Here is a 19,735-nt window from a genome sequence, read left to right on the forward strand (position 1 = left end):
TGGCCTGTACTTTCTTAAAGACCAAGTTTCTAATTATTTCAAACGTATGTGCAATCTTACTGATTTCTTACAACTAAGCAAATAAAAATATCAATTGGATAACATTATTAGAATGAATAACCAAAAGATACAAGACAACAGTATTCTCTGTAATGTGAAATTTCAAATAAAATTCCAAGGTGGAGCCTGGGGGGCTCAGTCGGTTGAGCATCCAACTGTCGATTTTGGCTCAGGTTATGATCTCATGGCTCATGAGATGAAGCCTCTGCCCCTCTCCGTTGCCCATGCTCACTCTCGCTCTCTGTCTCTCTCTCTCTCTCTCTCTCTCTCTCTCTCTCTCTCTCTCTCTCAAATAAAAAAACAAACAAATAAAAATCCAAGTTAAGGATTCATCACGTTGTATATGTGGGAGATTGGTTGTCAAGTCCCGCTAGGAAGACACAGAAATAATGGTTATAATGTTAATGCTTATGCACAGAATAGGTTCACACTGGGCTTGAGAAAAATAAATCCTGAACCTAAGTTTAAATGTCTTGTCTTTTGCTGTACCCCAGATTCCCAGTGACTCCTCTTGTCTACCACAGGCAGTCAAAATGTCCAGTTTTTCCCTCATCCAGTAAAACCTGTGCTCTCCCAGAATGGCTGGCACTCCATGTGGTTGAAGGAAAACTGTGCTTTAATTCATGCAAAGGTGGAGATGATTTCATGGATTACGGAAGCATTTACATATAGAGTATTTTTAAATCCTTAGTTGAGTACTTAATTGCCAAAAATTCATGTCATCTTTTTCAACGTAATGAATATCTCAGATATAATAGGATCAACAGAATTTTGAAAAGCAAAATGGAATACAAAGATATTAGATTCAAATAAAAATACCCTTCTATTAGCTTGAAAAGTATTCACTTCTGTCTAGTCTTCATAATATGGGAAAAGTTGATATATTTTTTCAAGAGTTATTATTTGGTTGACTATTTTTTTTGTCTTTTTAAAAATTATTATTTTAATTCCTGTGTAGTTAACACACAGGGTTGGTTGACTATTTCTTAATTAATAATTCTCATGGGTTTTTTTTTTTTGAATGACTCGTAGTTTTATTTCAGTCTAATTGTTTTCTTCTCCCCCCATCTTGCTCACGTTTTTGGGGGGCGATCTCAATAAAATGGGTGTTACTAGAAGGAAACCATCTCTGTGAACTCCAGATGGCCCTCTTTAGGGAAAAATACAAATGCCTTCATGCCATCAGCCATCAGTCAGGAATAAGCTCCTCCCATTGCCCAGCTCCCTGGGGAGAAATGACACTTCTTTCTAATGAAAGAACTCCCTTAGTCTTGAAGCATCACCATTGTGACTCTGGGGATCCTTCAGGCTGCTTCTGATCTGGAAAGACAAGAATATAGCCTTGGTTATGAGAAGGCGGTATGTGTTAACCTTTTACCTACCAAAGATACTGTTCAATCCAGTAGGGAAAAGCCATACTAACTCAGAACACTTGAGCATTTTCTGAAAGATATTTAACAAGAAAAGCTCCAGGGGAGCTGATTAAATCTGTTGCTTGCACCCCCAACAGTATTCTATTTCCCAAGAACAGCTGTACAATAGGAATTGCCAAAATTGTAATTCATCACATCAAAATTGACCTTTCCAAATATTTAAGAGGTTGAGATTTTAGCAAACTACAGTTTCAGGAGCTCATTAGATTTTCAAGAGTGTATCCTAGAATATCATGGTTACATTTCAAAATGTGGCATTTAAAAATATGTATTTTGAATATTGTTATTGAATTTTTTTCCTATCCCAAATCAATTAGTTTTTGTTGTGTAACACAGCAGGCAGTATTCTCTTTTCAGAAAGACAAATTTATTTTTCATGATGTTATAGAGTCTATGAATTTGGAGAAAATACCAGTCCAGACTCAAGAGCAAATTCATTTTCAAGCTAGGCTAGAAAAGAAATAGATGTCTTTTTCTGTAGTGAAGTAGAAGAGTCTTGAGCTGTGCAATGCAGCATTTGCCCTTGTCCTCCTAGGAAGACTTCACATGGCCAAACAAAATTGGACGAGCAAGTATCAGAATGCATCTGTCTTTAGGAAATTCATGATGTGTACCTCAGTTTTAATCTCTGAATGATTCTGTTGTAAAGATAATGGTAATGTAGTATTTAACCCAGTAATTTCCAAATTTATTTGAGCACCAGATCTCTTTTTTAAAAACTGTGCAGCTCCTAGATGTCAGGTGCAGTCTAGAAAAGGTTGTAAACACCAGTGAAGAGTCTTCTGATCGCCTGATTTTGTCTACTCCAAACACTATCCTCTTGGTCACGTATCAGAATCTAGACAGTTAAGGTGGCTCACTACAGCAATGCCAGCACAAGTTAACTTTTATAAAATTAGATAGTTTTGTGCCAAAAAATTTGAATCTACAGTGTGGTGTTAAAATGTCTATATTTTTAGGGGTGCCCTGGTGGCTTGGTCGGTTGAGCATCTGTCTCTTGATTTTGGCTCAGGTCATGATCCCAGGGTCTTGGGATTGAGCCTTGCATCAGCCTCCACACTCAGTGTGGAGCCTGCTTAAGATTCTTTCTCTCTCTCCCTCTGCCTACCTCCCCTGCTTATACAGTCTCTCTCTCAAAAAAAAAAAAGGTCTATATTTTTATATGTATATTATATACAGTATGCTGTATATACTAATACTAATTCCCTTTGCTTGCCACACACACACACACACACACACAAAATGGATAACAATCTGTAGCTAAGAAGACCACTGTAGCGGTCCACTGGAGGGTCCTTTTGTCCTTTTGTGTCTGGATTTGAATAGTCTGTGATAGTCCCTTTTACATCCCCACACTATTACTGTTTCAGGTACCGTGTCCCTAAGTATTGTGCTTCTCTTGTGTCTTATAGAAGCATTTAGAAATCTCAGACTCTGCCTGCAGTTGTTAAGTGTCTGCTTTTGTTTGCTCGTTTAATCAGCCACATCCCTGAGGAATCTGGCTTAGCTGTAGTATACTCTGAGAAGTGTCGCCATTAAGAACTTACCAGGCATGACTTCACTGTCTCCTCTGGTCTTAGCTGTATGTCTACCTGAGAAGCAGTGTCGACTTAAGGGAACATTTGGTGCACGCAGTCCTTATCTACAATCCTGTGGAAGAGCTAGACACAAGAATAGGAAGTAGGGCTGATTTTTAATTACAGGCAGCATGGTAACCACAGATGAAGCGAGCGGCACAAAGCAGGAATGTTGGGAAGAGAGGAAGCGCAGAGAGGGCGTCAGGCATGGAAGATCCTGTCAGACTTGAAGGTGAACTCAGGCTTCATATTGCAGAGGATTTGTTTCAGATTACTTTTGCATCAAATGCATCTGCTTATAAAAAAAGAAGTTGAAAACAAGAGTGATACGGAATACAGAACACACATTCCCTTTATCCAAAAGACAGCCATGTTGTCATTAGGAGGTAGTATTTCCTTCTCTGTCTTACAAGTTCTTTTATCACTTCTCTGAGCTGAGTTCATGCTTTTAACTTCAGGCTGTGTGTGAGAAAACCAAAACACTGAATCAAGCGCCTGCCCAAAGTCCAGACTCAGCGAGGGCTCAAGAACATGGAAACTTCCTGAGTACTGAAATGAAGACTAAAGAAGGGGGGAAAATGGGAAAAAAACTCTTCTCCAAACAAGCAAATAATAGGCATAGAGCAAAGTCTATTTTCATTATTATGTTTTAAGGAGTCTATCTACCTGAGGTGTGGTAAACTAAGCTGGCATTATGACTAATTGTTCATCACAAATCTGTTCCAAAGTGTAGTCAGTGAGTGTGGGTGCCCCACTACTAAGAAATCTTGGGCTCCACATTCACCAGTGGTCTTTTTGGGTGTCTCTCAGATGCCTAATGGAAGTCCCCAGAAGAATATCCTTTATAAGAATCTAGGCTTTAGGTACATTTTCCCCCTTAAAATTCATCCCGGTAAACACAATTATTTGCTCAGGCTTTGTAAGACTGGTTTGACCAAAAATAAGAAATACTCCTTTCTGGCTTTTACAGTTGTATTATGACCTAACTTCAAAGAGAGAAAGACTGAGCTTTAAGGGCTATAATTATAAGCCACCTGAGTAAGGACTCCTAAAAGGTTACCTGAAGAAAAGGGTGATTAACATTTCCAGGCATGTGAACTGAGTCATTTCTGGCTGAAGGGTAGCATTTTAAAGATATAATATTGTTTATAAAATTAAGGAACTTCAAGACTGGACCTTTTCCTTTGTTATATATTTTTTGAACTTTTAGAGAATACAGGAAACCATTGGGTGGGTTAGGCATTTTAAAAATTATAGTTTTATGGAGAAAATAATAGCAGTGGCTTTTAAATCAGAATGTTTTTTCCATTCAGAGCAACTCAGTGAATGGAGCACTTACTTGTTTTCACTCAGTACAAAAATTCTATCTCTGAATGGTAGTTCCTGTTGTTTTTCCTAAGATACATTTTCCAAGGATTATCTCCCTCTTATGCCACCACATTGGAACATTGGCCAAAGGTGCCCCTAGAACAAAACTATCTCTGAATCCCAACAGATAGAGGTAACACTGAGAACACTGATTTTCTTGCCAAAAATAAGATAGATTTACTGATTGATCGAAAGATAGAGAGAGATAAATACACAATTATGGGAAACGGGAAACAAAACTGCTACAACCTTTTTGATAAGTAACTGGCATGATTGACTTCAACATAAAACGTGAAGACCGTATGATCCACAAATTATAGCTTTAAGAAGATATAACTACCAAAATGAACATACTATGCACAATGATGGTTATTGCTAAATTGCTTTAATAGAAAAAAAGGAAACAATCCTAATCCCATGAACAGTAAAAGGATTGAATAAATTATGGCACTTTGTGCCGAGGTGGGTTCACCAGCTCTTACAAAGCATGAGTCAGACCTAGACCCACTGATGAGGAATATTACTGAGAACAGCATATGCTTTGTAACATGAATGTTAGGGTAATAGTACAGAATGACAAGACAAGACACCGGGAACAATAAACATCAAACTAGTAAATTCAAGGGATTGAATTTGGGAGTGAAAATGAGGAAAAGACAAATTTATTGATTTTTTTTTCTCTTTATGTAACTAGTATATTTTGGTTTATTAAATGAGCTTTATGACTTTATAAATACAAAATAGACAACATTTTGTTATGTATTATTGTGCATGAGTGGCCACTGAATCCTGTTTCTAAGAGGTTAGGTTGCCTGGGATTTGGGCTGACCGAGATGAAGGCTCCAGAACAAAAAGTTAATGGTGGAACCCAGGTGAACAAAACTACCTTCTGCCCCCACCTTATTCTTCCCACTCAATTTCCATAGACTCCTTGGAATTATAGCTAGCTTATTGTCCTAGGCTTATCCATAAATACATGTCTCGACTCATAAATACCTCTATATCCAATGGGGATGCAAAGGCGGAAAACTGGGGCGCCTGTGTGTCTCAGTCAGTTGAGCATCTGACTCTTGATTTTAGCTCAGGTCATGATCCCAGGGTCATGGGATCGAGCTTTGCCTCGGACTCTACACTGAGCATGGAACCTACCTGGGATTCTCTTTCCCGCTCCCTCTGCCCCCTTTTCTTGCTCGTCACTCTCCCTCTCTCTCGAATAAAAAAAAAAGGTGGAAAATAATAGTTTTTCTGTATAAAAGGAAAAGTGGAAATGTACAAACCCATGGCTCTTTTTCCTTCCCACCTCATTTCTTTTTTTTTTTAATGTTTTATTTATTTTTGAGACAGAGAAAGACAGAGCATGAACAGGGGAGGGGCAGAGAGAGAGGGAGACACAGAATCCGAAGCAGGCTCCAGGCTCTGAGCTGTCAGCACAGAGCCCGATGCGGGGCTCAAACTCACGAACCGTGAGATCATGACTGGAGCCGAAGTCAGACGCTTAACTGACTGAGCCACCCAGGAGCCCCCTTCCCACCTCATTTCTACCAGCAATACAGATTAACTACTTTTCGACCAACCTAACTCACAAGTTTTAGAACTATGTTGAGGGGCACCTGGTGGCTCACTTGGTTGAGCCTCTGACTTTGACTCAGGTCATGATCTCATGGTTCGTGAGTTCAAGCCCCACATCCATCTTACTGCTGTCAGCTTGTCAGCACAGAGTCCCCTTCTGATCCTCTGTCCCCCTCTCTCTGCGTCTCCCCAGCTTGCACTCTCCCAAAAATAAATAAATATTTTAAAAAACAGATGAAAATAATCATGAATCACATGTGATAAATGACTCTTTCACTCTTTAATTCAGATATAGGCCACACATAATATTCAATGTGGTGCATTGGCTTCAAATTAATTATGTTACAAAAGGAACTGATGTTTAAACTTTCTTTTTTTATCCTTCTCCTGAAAGATGCTAGCAGAGGAAGATATTTCGTTTTGTCATCATACATACTCCACATAAAGTTCAAATTTCATTTTAAATCCACCACTTGTGACCAAAGGACAAAATTCAAAACTGGGAAGTTTCGCTCTAAATTGTCCTTTAATTCTTGTTAGCTTCAGAGTTCTCGAATTCGATGATTGTAAAGAAAAATTAAAGCCAAAACTACCGGTGAAGCCAGACATAATCTCCAGTAGGTTTTTGCTCACTGGAGACCTGAATGGAAGTGTATCAGTCTATTCAAGCTGCTGTAATGACATATCCCAGATGGGGTGTTTTATTTTTTATTCTTTTTAAAAAATCTTTTAATGTTTATTTTTGAAAGAGAGAGAGAGAGCGAGCATGAGTGGAAGAGGGGCATAGAGAGAGAAGGAGACACAGAATCTGAAGCAGGATCCAGGCTCTGAGCTGTCAGCACAGGGCCTGATGCAGGGCTTGAACTCACGAACTGTGAGATCATGACCTGAGTCGAAGCCAGATGCTCAGCTGACTGAGCCACCCAGGAGCCCCTGCTCTCACAGTTCTGGAGGCTGAGGGTCTGTAGTCAAGAGGCCAGAAGAACTTGTTTCTGGTGAGGCCTTTCTCCTTGGTTTGTTGACCGGGCTTTCTCACTGTGTCCTTACATGCTGTGTTCTCTGTACCTAAGCAGAAAGAGAGTGAGCAAGAGAAGAACAGTCAAGCTGAGGTATCTCTTTCTCTTCTTATCTCAACACCAATCCTATTGGATTAGGGCCCCCCCTTATTATTTAACCTTATTACTTAACCTTAATTACCCCTTTAAAGACTTCATCCCAAATGCAGTCACACCTGGGGCTTAGGGCTTCAACATATGAATTTCAGGGGGACAAAATTCATCCATAACAGGGAGAAAAACAAACATAGGCTACCACGGGATACAAAATTTGTGTATATTTTACATTATGCTAAGTTTCTCCCTTCTAAGTTTTTTGTGTCTTTTAGTAAAAGAAACAAATTGAACTGACATTTAACAGCTTGCCACAGCCAGCAGGTATAATCTACAGGGTCCAATTTTAGAAGGTCATGAATTATTTCATTACATTGTTAAAATGTCTTTATATTGAACATAATATGTGAGATACGTACGTACATCTTTTTTGAAAGTGATATTTGAAATGATGCCTCTTTAGAATTATTTCTTTTGCTTTTAAAATAGCTTCTGGGGAAAGCACTGGTTAGCCTATTACATTCTAGCCATTTCGTGGGCCCCGTAGAAACACTAGTTAGTTTATATGAAAGACATTTTCTTCTAATTTATAGAAACAAAGAAGTACACAAGAATCACATCTAATTACAGAAAGAGCCAGCCAACAGGCGTTAATATTATTGGTGAAGCTCCTTTTTGTTACTTTTCTGTGTACAGACGGAGAAAGGCGAAATTGTAAAGTCTGAGTAATACCCTTCACACTGTTTTGTACGTCTAGTCGAATCTAGCCTCCAACCTTTATCTCAACGGTATGAGATTAGGTCTGCGAAAATTGGACTGGCAGGCGGTCCTTTTCCACGAACGTAGGAGAGTTTTCTTCTCCCATTACCGCTTTCTACCAAAACTGAAATTCTCTTCATTCAATTGTCTGCTGATGCTGCCTCAAATTTCCAGAACTCTGGGTGTAATGAGACTTTATAAGAATCTCAGTAGCCACTCCTACTGACCTCAGGCTCCGGGAGCCGTGAGAATTGACCACTGCCAGCCACCAAGACTCAGCCGTGCCCAGGTCCCGAGTAGTAAAGAAGCAGACTCGTCCTCTCCAGTTGGCAGCTTCTGAGAATCCTGTGACCTCCAAGAGGTCCAGGGTGGGCCTTGGTAGCGCCAGTGTTTACAGTTCATCATCCTCAAGTCCTGGTTTGCTCTTCTCATTCTTATTTAAAATAGATGCCCCACCCCCCAATTCAACACACCTCTGAAGGCTAGGGACCCAGGGATCTGCTTCACTATGACCAGGGCACTCGCTCCAGACTACTAAACCTTGCCCGTGTTCCCAGCCACTGGCTGAGGTCTTGTCAGCTCAGATGAGCCACCGAGTCTGCTCCCATCCTGATGATGAGTACGGAACCTGCCTTGAAGGCTTCTAAGACTGTGTCCCCCATCAAGCGGGCCCACTGCCCACCATCTTGGCTTTGCAATGGCTCCTTAGACACTGCAGTGTGGCAACACTCTCCTGGACAGCAAACCCCCAAAGTGGGAGCTTTTCTTCAGCTCCCAAATGCCATTCCCACTTACTGCCCCTCCCCTTCCAGAGTGTTCTGTTCTCAGGAATATGAAAGTAGAGCCTATCTATCTTAGAGGGCTCAGGATCCACTAAAAATTCTCACGGTGCTGCCCGGATCAAGATCCATTGACTGTCAACACAGGCAAAGCAACGTCTCAAAAATGTTTTGGATATTGCTGGACCTGCTGCACCTCTACCCATTCAAACCGAGAGTGGTGTTAATTGTATGTCTTGGATGAAGTAAATAAGAAGGAAAGGACATAGAAGGGGAATGGTAAATGGAAAAAGATGAAGCAACGCCAAATTTGGTCTCAATGATCCCTGTGGAACTGTGGTGCCCCAACACAGAGCAAACAAGTAGCTGTTTCTTTATCTATGAAATGTAGACAACAATAGTTAGGGCTGTGGTGATTAAAATGACCGGGTGTATACAAAGGGCTCGGGGGGCGCCTGGGTGGCTCAGTCGGTTAAGCGTCTGACTTCAGCTCCGATCACGATCTCACGGTCCGTGAGTTCGAGCCCCGCGTAGGGCTCTGGGCTGATGGCTCAGAGCCTGGAGCCTGCTTCCGATTCTGTGTCTCCCTCTCTCTCTGCCCCTCCCCCATTCATGCTCTGTCTCTCTCTGTCTCAAAAATAAACAATCGTTAAAAAAAAAGGGGGGGCTCAGAATGGCACCTGCAACATGGTGAGCGTCCGTAGATACTTGTCGCTGTTGTGGTTATCGCTACAACTATGTGCGACTGGAAATGCAAAGGAGCCAAGCTTGGACAGCAGCTCTACCCACCACTCACAGGACAACTCTGAGACAGTGATTTGATCCCCGAGCCTCATCTGCAAATTGGGAAGAGTAACAAAAGAATGAATCATTTCATTCATAAGAACAATTTCATGTTTTAATTATCTGTCTTTCCTTTTTCTGGATAGGCTGGCTCAAAAATGAGAAGACAGACTTTGAAAGGAACTAGTGAGGGTCCAACACAACATCTGAATGAATGTAGATACTTAGTGAATCCTGTGTTTAGATAAGAACTTAATGCAAACCAGACTTAGCATAATATATACATTTTTAGAACCATATTTATCCTATTCCCATAAAGCAGGCTGTCAGACACAACTTTGTCAAAACACGTGTTATTTTGGTCTTTGATAAGCAAGTTAAAAACTAAAGCTATATCATGAAATTAAAAAGGAGAATATTCTAGATCTTTCCGAAGAGGCTGGAATCTAATTTCAGCTGAATACCAGAAGTTAAATTAGTTAATTAAGCTTATTTATTTCGGAGCTGTGAGCAGGCATGATGCTGTCTAAATCAGATGGCTGTGGGGCACCTGGGTGGCTCAGTCGGTTAAGCATATGACTTTTGATTTTGGTTCAGGTCATGATCTCACAGTTCATGAGTTCGAGCCCCGCGTCGGGCTCTGTGCTCACAGCACGGAGCCTGCTTGGGATCCTCTCTGTCTCCCTCTCTCTGTCCCTCCCCTGCTTGCTCTCGTGCTCTCTCAAAATAAATAAATAAACTAAAAAAAATTTTAAACATCAGATGGCTGTGGGTTCAGTTATCACTCACTTAGATTGCAAACATCTGCTCAAGTGTTCTGTGTCTCCCAGGAGATCAGAGCAATATGCATGCTCACAATAATTAGAAAGTAGGCAAATAATGTGTTTTTGGAAAAGATTGAAGGAAATGGGACCGTTCAGATGGTTATACTAAAAGTCCAGACCTGCCACCTTGTTGCTATCTCATTACCTCTGTAAATACCCACTGATACGACACAAAGAAACAATTAAAGACACTAACAAAAGAGCGTACACATCCTAAAAGTAATGTTTTGTTGGCCTATTCTCTATACATCCTAAAAGTAATGTTTTGTTGGCCTGTTGAAAGAATCTTCTCATCTGTGGTTCCTTAATTATTATTCTGTGTCTGGCTTTGTGTTTCTCTTTATTTGGCCTACTGCAAGACTACGACAACAATCTCTGGAATCGCCAATCATATTTTCATCATATAACCCTTTGAGCCGTGTCTACTGGGATTTGGTAGAGCCTGTCATCTACACTCCGAGAGCTGACGCTCACCCTCAATGAATGTCATGTGCGGTTAATTTGCAATAGAAGTAATTTGAAGTTATGACAGAAGCCAGTTCCCTCACTGGTTCTCACAATGAGTGCTTTGCCTAGTCAAACACTAGAGAAACTTAGAGATTCTTCGAGGTATTCAGTCTCAGTTATTGTTCTCTGATTCATGTAGTGAATGAGATATTTTTATTAGCAGACACTTGAATGACTGGATAGTGTTTATTTTATCATTAAATGTGTGACTTAATTTTATTTTATTGAGATACGTATTTACATATTCAAGTGATCATAATCCTAATACAGAGGCATGTTAGGACTTCTACTTCAACTGTGTTCTGGAAAACCGTTCATTTGAACGATAAAATCCATATGACAAATACGTATGGAGCAATTACTGTGCGTGGGGGACTTGGCAGGTTACAGTGACAGGACTGACACGGGCCTCAGTGAGATGCACTTGCCCTTGGGTTCCCTAGATTCTATAAGGAATCACTGGTGAAAGATGAAGTCTAGGCTCCCTGGCATGCCCCACTTGGCAGAAAACATCCGGTTTGTTAGAGACCAGAGACAGAAAAGTCTGCCTCCTCCCACTGACATGCTAGTTGATGCTTTTCCTAGCACTTCTCTAGTTACAACAGGAGTGTTAATGCTGCCGCACATTCCCTTGAAGTGCCATAATACGTGTATTATTTCCTGAGGAGATGCTGGGATCTACCAGAAGCAAGGCCATAGGTGGAAAAGGCCAGAGAGCCTGGATTCAAGTGACCTCTGTTCACTCACAGCCACGGCCTCGGTTTCCCCATGCTCTCGGGAGATGATCAGCTTCAGCTGTTCCTTCCCGAGGATGCCCTCCTCTGCTGGGGCTGCAGGGAGAGGAACCGTGTGAGGCTTCACTGGGGTCCGGGGCCCTCTTCCCAGAGTGGGAGAGGTCCCTTGATTGAGAGCTCCGCCAGTGCAGGCAATAGCAGAGTGAGAGGCCCTCGGGGAGAATGAGACAGCAAAGGAGGAATGTTCTCTAGGATAATGCTTCTCAGACTGAGGCAGCACCAGCGACTTTTTCCTTTCCTTTTTCCCAATCTTCTGCAGGTCGATACTTTCAACAAAAGATACACACAAGACACGCATCTATTTTGCATTGTGGATGAAGTATTTCTTTCTGTCTCCAGGCTTATCTTGCAGACCACACTCTCGGAGGCTGCCCTGAGCTCCTCTCGTCCTGCGCACCCTGGGAACCCTCACCCTCTCACCTCACGGCCTCTTCCCCTCCTATGGTCTGACCTCACTGTCACCTCTCAGGAAACTGCAAGGTTCTCCTTTTAAAAATCTGGCCACATCTTGTCAGTCCCCACCCCCAATTCTGCCATAGCACTTATGGTTCCCTCCCGACCCCGTGTTGTCCGTGACGTCCTTCACAGGAGCACGCTTCCTTCACTCTCTCCCCGTGGAACGTGGTGTCTCTTTTTCTTTCTCTAGTCGACCTTCTAAAAGCTTTCCTAAGGTTCTAGCCTAAATGTCAGGCTCTATGCACTTTAAATATATGAATGTCAAGGGTGCCTGAGTGACTCGGTCAGTTGAGTGTCTGACTCTTGATTTCGGCCCAGGTCATGATCTCACGGTTTGTGAGTTTGAGCCCCGCATCGGGCTCTGCACTGAAAGTTTGAAGCCTGCTTGGAATTCTCTCTCTCCCTTTCTCTCTGCCCCTCCCCCACGTGCACTCTCTCTGTGTCTCACAATAAATAAATATACTTTTAAAAAAAAAATGTGAATGTCAGTGTCTGAAACGGGGTTGGGGGATGTTAAGATTTGACTCTCTCCCAATGTGAAAAGGGGGCTAAGCAGGAGTTAACTGCGTGTATACGTGTCCATCGTGTCTGGAGAAGGTAGCCGACCAAAGCTTCTGAGGAAGGTGGATGGTATTAACCCACTTGCTAACAAAGGAGGGTACCATTTGTTAACCCTTTGCTAACAAAGGAGGGTATGATCACTAACTTGTAAAATGAAGGGATGTGCAATATCTTTTGTTTTCTGTTCTTCTCCCTTTGTGTCCCTTCACTCTGACGGGGGCTTCGATGGGTATGAGGAGTGGAACTGTACAAAGATCCTTTTGTAGAAAGTCAGTAGATGTGTTTCTACTGCCAATGACAGGGATCTTAACTCTCTGACCACCTGTATCCTCATCAGTGATATGCGGTGGTTCAGTACTGGGATCACATTCCCTAGAAAGTTCCATAATTTTCATACATTGCCTCAAATCTTTTGTTTAAACTATTGATTTTTTTCATCCCGGGGCTCTATGTTAACCTTATGTTCTTAATTCTCTTCTAGCAACTGTGTTCTGCTCAGAGGCCAAATAAATGACATTCAGAACTTCTACTGAGGTACTATGAGGTAAGATCTTTTTCTGGGTTGAGTTCTTTGGTTTAAAAAAAAAAAAGGATGTATGGCTTGATCAGTGAAACAGATTAATGAGGAATAGGAATTTCTAAGTTGGTGTTTTCAAGTATGATGTATAATTGCTCTCTGTGCATCTCAACATAGGTAACACAGTCATGCTTGATTTTTGTCTTAATACAGATACTTTTTTTTGGCTTTTTGCGCATAATATTCAAAATTACAATGAAAGCATGTCGGTTAAAATATGAAATGTTGTTTTCTTTCAAATACTCATTTGTCTCTTAAGTGTAGCAAGACGGGGTTACTGGAAATTAGTGCCAAATGTTTGAATTTTTAGCGTCTATAAAATGTTATAGCTTGTCTAATTTACAGAAGCTTACATATTATCCCTTGATTGATATCACCTTATATAAAATGCCATACAAAATCTGATAGTGAATATAAAGACAGAGCAACGTTGTGAAAAAGCTCCATTTCCTCTCAATGTTATTGTTAATCCCTTCTCTATTCAGCAGACAGTGTTATTGTCCTAGTCAATATCCCTTCTCCCTTCTTCCTTCCAAAAATCGTCATCATCACCATCATCATCATCCTGGTATTTTGAAAGGCAGTGAAATACCTTGTTTAAATACCGTCACGTTCCCAGACTCCTTTACGAGGCCACGTAACCTGGTTCTCACTAATGACCCTGGATGGTGGGCCCCAGGGAGGGCTTCTCTTCCTGAATTTATTCCCTTCCTGCACTCATTCCCTTCTTGACTTAAAAGATCAGAGCTTCAAGAGCAGAATATTTTGGGAATATTGTTACTACTTCATCTTCTTACCTGGAAAGCTGTTCTAACATTTGTAGCCGCGGATTTTAATTTGTGGAGGTGACTGAGTGTTGACATGGAGAGGTCAACGCCATTGAAAGGAGAATTTCTTCCGTACATATGCTGAGAGAAGGGCCACTCTGTGCCACCAGGAAGCACCGGGTTTGGTCAAGAGGCAGAAGACGGGAAGAGGAGAGAGTCTGAGTCAACAGTCTCTCCTGGGAGTGTCTGTGGGAACAGCTGTGCAGGGTGGGGCATACGGTTGAGGATTGGCCAGTTAAAACCGTGTGAGGGGCTCTGGGCTGTAAGGGCCTGACCGTGTAAGGGCCTCACCCTGGCCGCTGGGTGACTTAGGGCTGAGGAAACACCGGCTTGGTGTGTGAGTTAGAGGAGAACAGGGACTGTGGATCCAGGGTTGCTTGGTTTACACATGAAAGATGTGCTCTGGGCCACGCCCTTCGCTGTCTCTAAGACCTGGGTAGCCCTCTTGTTGGCATGAGCGCTGGGAGTTGTATGCAAGCGATGAAACCTAGGAATCTACTCCTGAAGCCAAGAGCACACTGTATACACTGTATCTTAGCTAACTTGACAATAAATTATTTCCAAAAAAAAATAGAAAATAAAAATAAATGAAAAGAACTGGCTAGCCTTGACAGAGGCAGGCTCTCCCTCAGCAGCAAGGTTTTAAGATCTCAGAACATCATAAAATACAGAAAGGAAAGAACATGCCTGATACACAGCACAACCCCCCCCCCCCCCCATCTTGAGATCCCAAGGACGAAAGCCACAGCCAGAGATGTTAGAGCAGGAAGGTAAAATGAACTTGACTCCTTGATGACATTCTTGCCCTCCAGTAAGCCTACCATCAGCTCTCCTGTGGGATGACTCAGATAAATCCCTGATTCTCTAGATCTCTTGACACTCGGAGCCCAGTTCTTACAGCACTGATTCACAGGCGTTCGTACCCGGGGGTTGTGCTAGACATGCCTGTCTTTAATCTTGGCAGTAGTGTGCAGTCAGGGTAAGTGTTATTATCCCCATCTACAGATGGGGAAACTCACACACTGAGTGTTAAGGTCGAGGTTTGAGCTGGACCTTCCGGTGCCCTTCCCTGTCCTCTGTTACCCTGATGCCTATCCTAACAGTATATGCCAGGAGCCTGTGCTTTCGGTATTCACATCTGCTGGCTAGTCAGCAACATCGCCAATTCATTACCCCTTTGAATGCTTGCTCTTTGATAAGCCAGAATTTCCACTGGATTATCCACTTATAAAACCAAGTGAACTTAGGCTATTCCACATTAAAAAAAAAAAAGAAGAAGAGAAAAAACTCTAATTTGGGGGGATCAGATTTGATTGGAATTGCCTGTGAAAGCAAGTGAAGGAAATATTAATTCCAAGGTGGGGTTTTTTTTTGTTGTTTTTTTGGGGTTTTTTTGGCAGTAAAAGTTTAGAACTCATGGTCTCAATAAGGCCACCACAATTCAGCTTTTAACCTATGGTCCAAATACTAAATGTTCTCCTTCCAACAATCTCTGTTTCTTTACTCGCACTTGTTGGGATCGGGGGAAAATGCAGGTAAGAGATAAATTATATAAAGAACTCCTTTCCAAAGAAAGTCATGCACGATATTGAATAAGGTACTGAGCTGAGTCAGGGAAGGAGGTGCTTATAATGGAAAAGTCTCTGGGCTGGAAAATACGAGAGGGGCAGTGCAGGTGACAGCCAGCTCTTCCAAGGCTTGAAAAACGCCAGCTCACCTCTCTGGACCTTTGTTCTTTATTTGTAAATGGAGGGTGTCAGATATTCTGATATTCTCTTCGTGTAAAATAATAGCTTTCTTTGTCAGATCTCCTTTGCTAAGGCAGGGAAACGCTGCATCTACTAAAGTCAAACTTTCCTTTTGGCCACGGAAGCTATGATTTCTCAGTACTTTCCCTTTTCCTTTCCTTTCTTTCAAATAGATGCGGAATCTCTTCATTTCTTTGTGTCTCTTCTGTCACGACCCTGCCCTAGGTCATCATTCTGTCTTTCCTGGACAACGGTGTGAGCTTCCCAATGGTCTCCTGGCTTCCAGGAGACTGGGGAGCCCGGAGCACATCTCATTACTCTCCTGCTGGAGACCTGTTGCAAACCCTTCAGCTCCTTCCTCTACATTAAGAGCAAAACCCCCAGTGCACAACAATGACCTATACATCCCATACGATCCGGTTTCTACCTGTACTTGACTCCTTGCTTCCCAACTCCAGCAAGTGTCCTTTTCACTGTTCCTTGAATGTTTCTTTGTGTTCTTTCCCCCGACACCCCCGGGGCCCTGGCAGTATAGTCCCCTGGCTGGCATTGTGTGTCCCTGGTCCTTCCAATTCGGATCTCAGCTGCTTCAGCCTTCCCTGACCACTCTCTGGATATGAGCGCCAGCCCAGGTACCCAAATTGAATTCCTTTTAAAAACTAGAAATTTTATTTTGTAAAGCATACAAAAATACCCATGTATGATATCTATGTATGCATAGAACTTAAGGGATCTAGGAGAGACATGAAAAATAAGGGATTTAGGCCAGACGTGAAGAATTCAGCCCTGCTTGATTATGGTTTATTATCTCTTGCCATAGTGTGATCTAAGCTCGGTGAGGGCAGGGCCTTATCTGTTCCTTCCTTGCCAAAGCCCACAGTGCCTACAAGGATGCCTGGTCCCTGCAAGAAGCTTAGTAAATATTTAGTGAATGAATGAATGTAGAGGCAGAAAATGCCGTAGATCAAATATCCCCCCCCAAATTAAGCAGTGCTTACAGATGTCCCCGAAGAGTCTATTGCTTAGGAAGGAAGGGAAAAAGAAATAAAAGTAAAGATGAAAAAAAAATTCTGGGGAGAGGGACAGACAGCAGGGCACAAGGAAAGAACAGTAAATCTTTGGGAGGGATCGCTTCAGGTATTTTTACGAGCAGTATTTCTGATCTGTGGTGATGGGTGGCGGAGGCCAGTTCTTTGGATCTTACAAAGATTTATTAGCTAAGCCTGACATGTGGACGATCAGAACTGTTTGTTGAATGAAGGCCCAAAAGAATGAAATAATAAATTATTGAACTGCTAAGAGCATTTTGCCTTTTTTTTTAAATGGGCAGGATAACATTCCCTTGATGCCAATATTTAGTCCGTGTTAGTAACAGCCATTCCAAATACACTGAGTGTGAAGAATGTTCCATGAAGCAGAATTCGGTTACTGCGCTAGGCATCTCCCTGAGAGCATTTCAGAATTTATTCCATCTTCAAGTAAATTGTCACAGTGACTCTCCAGGATGGCATACCGTGGTAACGTATTAAAATGCTGATGGGAAAATGGAAACTAGAAAAATGTCTTATCTGTCAATTAAATGATGTAGCCTCGTGGGTCGATTACAGCAATTCGGGGGCTTTTTGTTTTCTGCCAATTGAGATTTGACAGCTGTTTATAAAATATTTACATTCTGATTTCAGTCACATTGACAACACTTTTGGGTCTTTGGAAGATGATAATTATATGTTAGGAAAACGTTAAAAAAAATTCTGAAGCTGATCTGTTGAGGGGAAAAAATATCTGGCTTTTTTCAAATTGTACAAAGGAAGGAAATCTACTTTATTAAAGGATGTATTTCTAATAAAAGTCAGGAATAATAGACATTTGTGATCCAAAGACATATTGTGTGTAATATGAGGGAGTATCTTTCTTCACCTCGCCTGTTCTGGGAACCTTATCTTTTCTCAGTCAGCTCTGGCTAGTTAGACACGTGTTTCTCACCTTTCTTTACTTTATTAGGCATACATAATGTTCGTATGGTACTTGGGTGAATTAGACAAGATTTGAGAGCATCTCTATGGAATTTTACAGAAAAAGAATTCAATATATATTCTTAGTACTTGAAAGAAGAGAAAATAAAAAGTATTGGGGATAATACTAACTATTGAATTTATATCGAATTTTCAAATAAAATCATTTTAAATCTTTTTCATGAGAAGTGTAAATTTACATGCAGCTTTTCTTTATCAGGTATCATGTTAGAAACAGTGACCTCTAATTCTTTTTTTTTTTTTTTTTTTTTTTTTTTTAATTTTTATTTTTGGGACAGAGAGAGACAGAGCATGAACGGGGGAGGGGCAGAGAGAGAGGGAGACACAGAATCGGAAACAGGCTCCAGGCTCCGAGCCATCAGCCCAGAGCCTGACGCGGGGCTCGAACTCACGGACCGCGAGATCATGACCTGGCTGAAGTCGGACGCTTAACCGACTGCGCCACCCAGGCGCCCCTCTAATTCTTGATCAGTATCTGTCTAAAATCTTGACAGCCACTGTCTGTGTGATGCTTTGTAAGAATAAGTAGGTGATAAAAAATTTGAAACCTAGTTTATAGCCATTCAAGGGTTTCCTGTAACTGACATTGTGTTTGAAGTATCTAACAGCTATTACTTTCTTTCACTGATGAATGTTATGTTGAAGTTTCTTAAGGTAAGGCAAATGATTATGGAATCCAACCTAACTTTTTAGTATCAAGTATATTAAGTTTGTATAAAACATATATTCTTTTATAGCCATCACCCTGCACATAGTTTGGACCCCACTAAAAGGGCATGTCAGTCATAAATGGGCCAAAGTGGGCTTGAGTTTATCTGTGGAACCAGGAGAAAAAGTGCAGTTGGAGGCCCAGGGCCCACCCCCTTCCCGTCCCTGGCTCTTCCCTGTCTTTCCAGGGGCCTTGCTCTGGGACCATTCATGTAGACACTCCCTGTGAAAGTCTAACACGCCCCTTCCCACTGTGTCACAGCTGTCCCTTGGCCAGCCATGGGGTCCCAGCGGCACCTAAGGATGCATCTGGTGAAGCCACCACGTAAGCCCTAGAAGTGAGCAGACCTTTGGTGAGAGATTCTAGGGACCTGCAGAGATGAAGCCTGGTCTAGAAGAAACCCAACTCCCTGTGGGCAATTCCCATGCAGAGGGTCATGGCCAGAGGAAGTCCAGAGTTGGACACAGATACAGCACTTCTCCAACACTAACGTGGACGCACCTGTTAAAATACAGATTCTGATTCAGAAGGGCTGAGGTGGGCCCGAGCTTTGGCGTTTCTGATATGCTCCCAGGTGAGGCTGATGCTGATACTGACTAAACTCTGAGGAGCAAGACGGTGATGCACAAGGTCAAGGCCAGGGTCCTACTGTTTGGGTTGCAGGGCAGTACTGGACAGAAGTATCTGCTTTGGGTGAACACAGAGACATGGGCCTGCCACAGACAGCTGTCCTTACCCCCAGGACCTTCCAGCCCAATTCTATATCATGTCCCTTGGCAACCTGTGTCACCAGTTGTCCCTCCATCAGCTCCCAGCCCCTTGTCCACGTGGGCAGCAGCCCACTCAGGGGCTGGGTACTGAACTTGATGTCCAGGTGTCAGAACCCACCTTGGCTGTGCTCAGAGTGTTGCAAGGCCAGGTGTCCCCAGCATGCTTGCAGCCAGGGAGAGCTCAGCACCAGACCGGGCTCAGGCACACCTGCCCCTGGGGATTGCCCCCCCCCCTCCACCACACAGGTCCTTGAGGGCATATGCGCCTATCTTACACCCTGGGGCACTTCACCCAGCTTGTGGGAAGTCCTACAATCAGGCTCAAAAAGGCACATTAGGGGGAAATGGTAAATCTAATAGTTCTCTAGCAAGATTATACCTCATTATATGAAATTGGATTACAAAGTTTTCAGAAGTGACCCAAATAAAAGCAGTGCATAAAAAAATGATTAAGTTCTCAGAGGAACCTTTGAACCAAAGAGAAAAGAAAAT

General features: G+C 42.3%; 1 protein-coding gene across 4 annotated transcripts in view; it reads left to right on the forward strand.

Annotated features, from left to right (window-relative positions):
• Positions 1 to 19,735, forward strand: part of CHRM3 (cholinergic receptor muscarinic 3) — a 521,929-nt gene that overhangs the window by 219,876 nt on the left and 282,318 nt on the right. For 3 of the 4 annotated variants that reach the window (XM_053910137.1, XM_019418888.2, XM_019418889.2), the window contains exon 3: positions 13,061 to 13,123. The exons of the other annotated variant lie outside the window; for it this stretch is intronic. The gene's annotated coding sequence lies outside the window, so the exon portion shown is untranslated. The remainder of the gene's footprint in view (positions 1 to 13,060; positions 13,124 to 19,735) is intronic. 4 annotated transcript variants of the gene reach the window in all.

This window comes from Panthera pardus, unplaced genomic scaffold (genome assembly GCF_024362965.1).
Source record: "Panthera pardus isolate Hobbes unplaced genomic scaffold, ASM2436296v1 HiC_scaffold_22, whole genome shotgun sequence".
Classification (NCBI taxonomy): domain Eukaryota; kingdom Metazoa; phylum Chordata; class Mammalia; order Carnivora; family Felidae; genus Panthera; species Panthera pardus.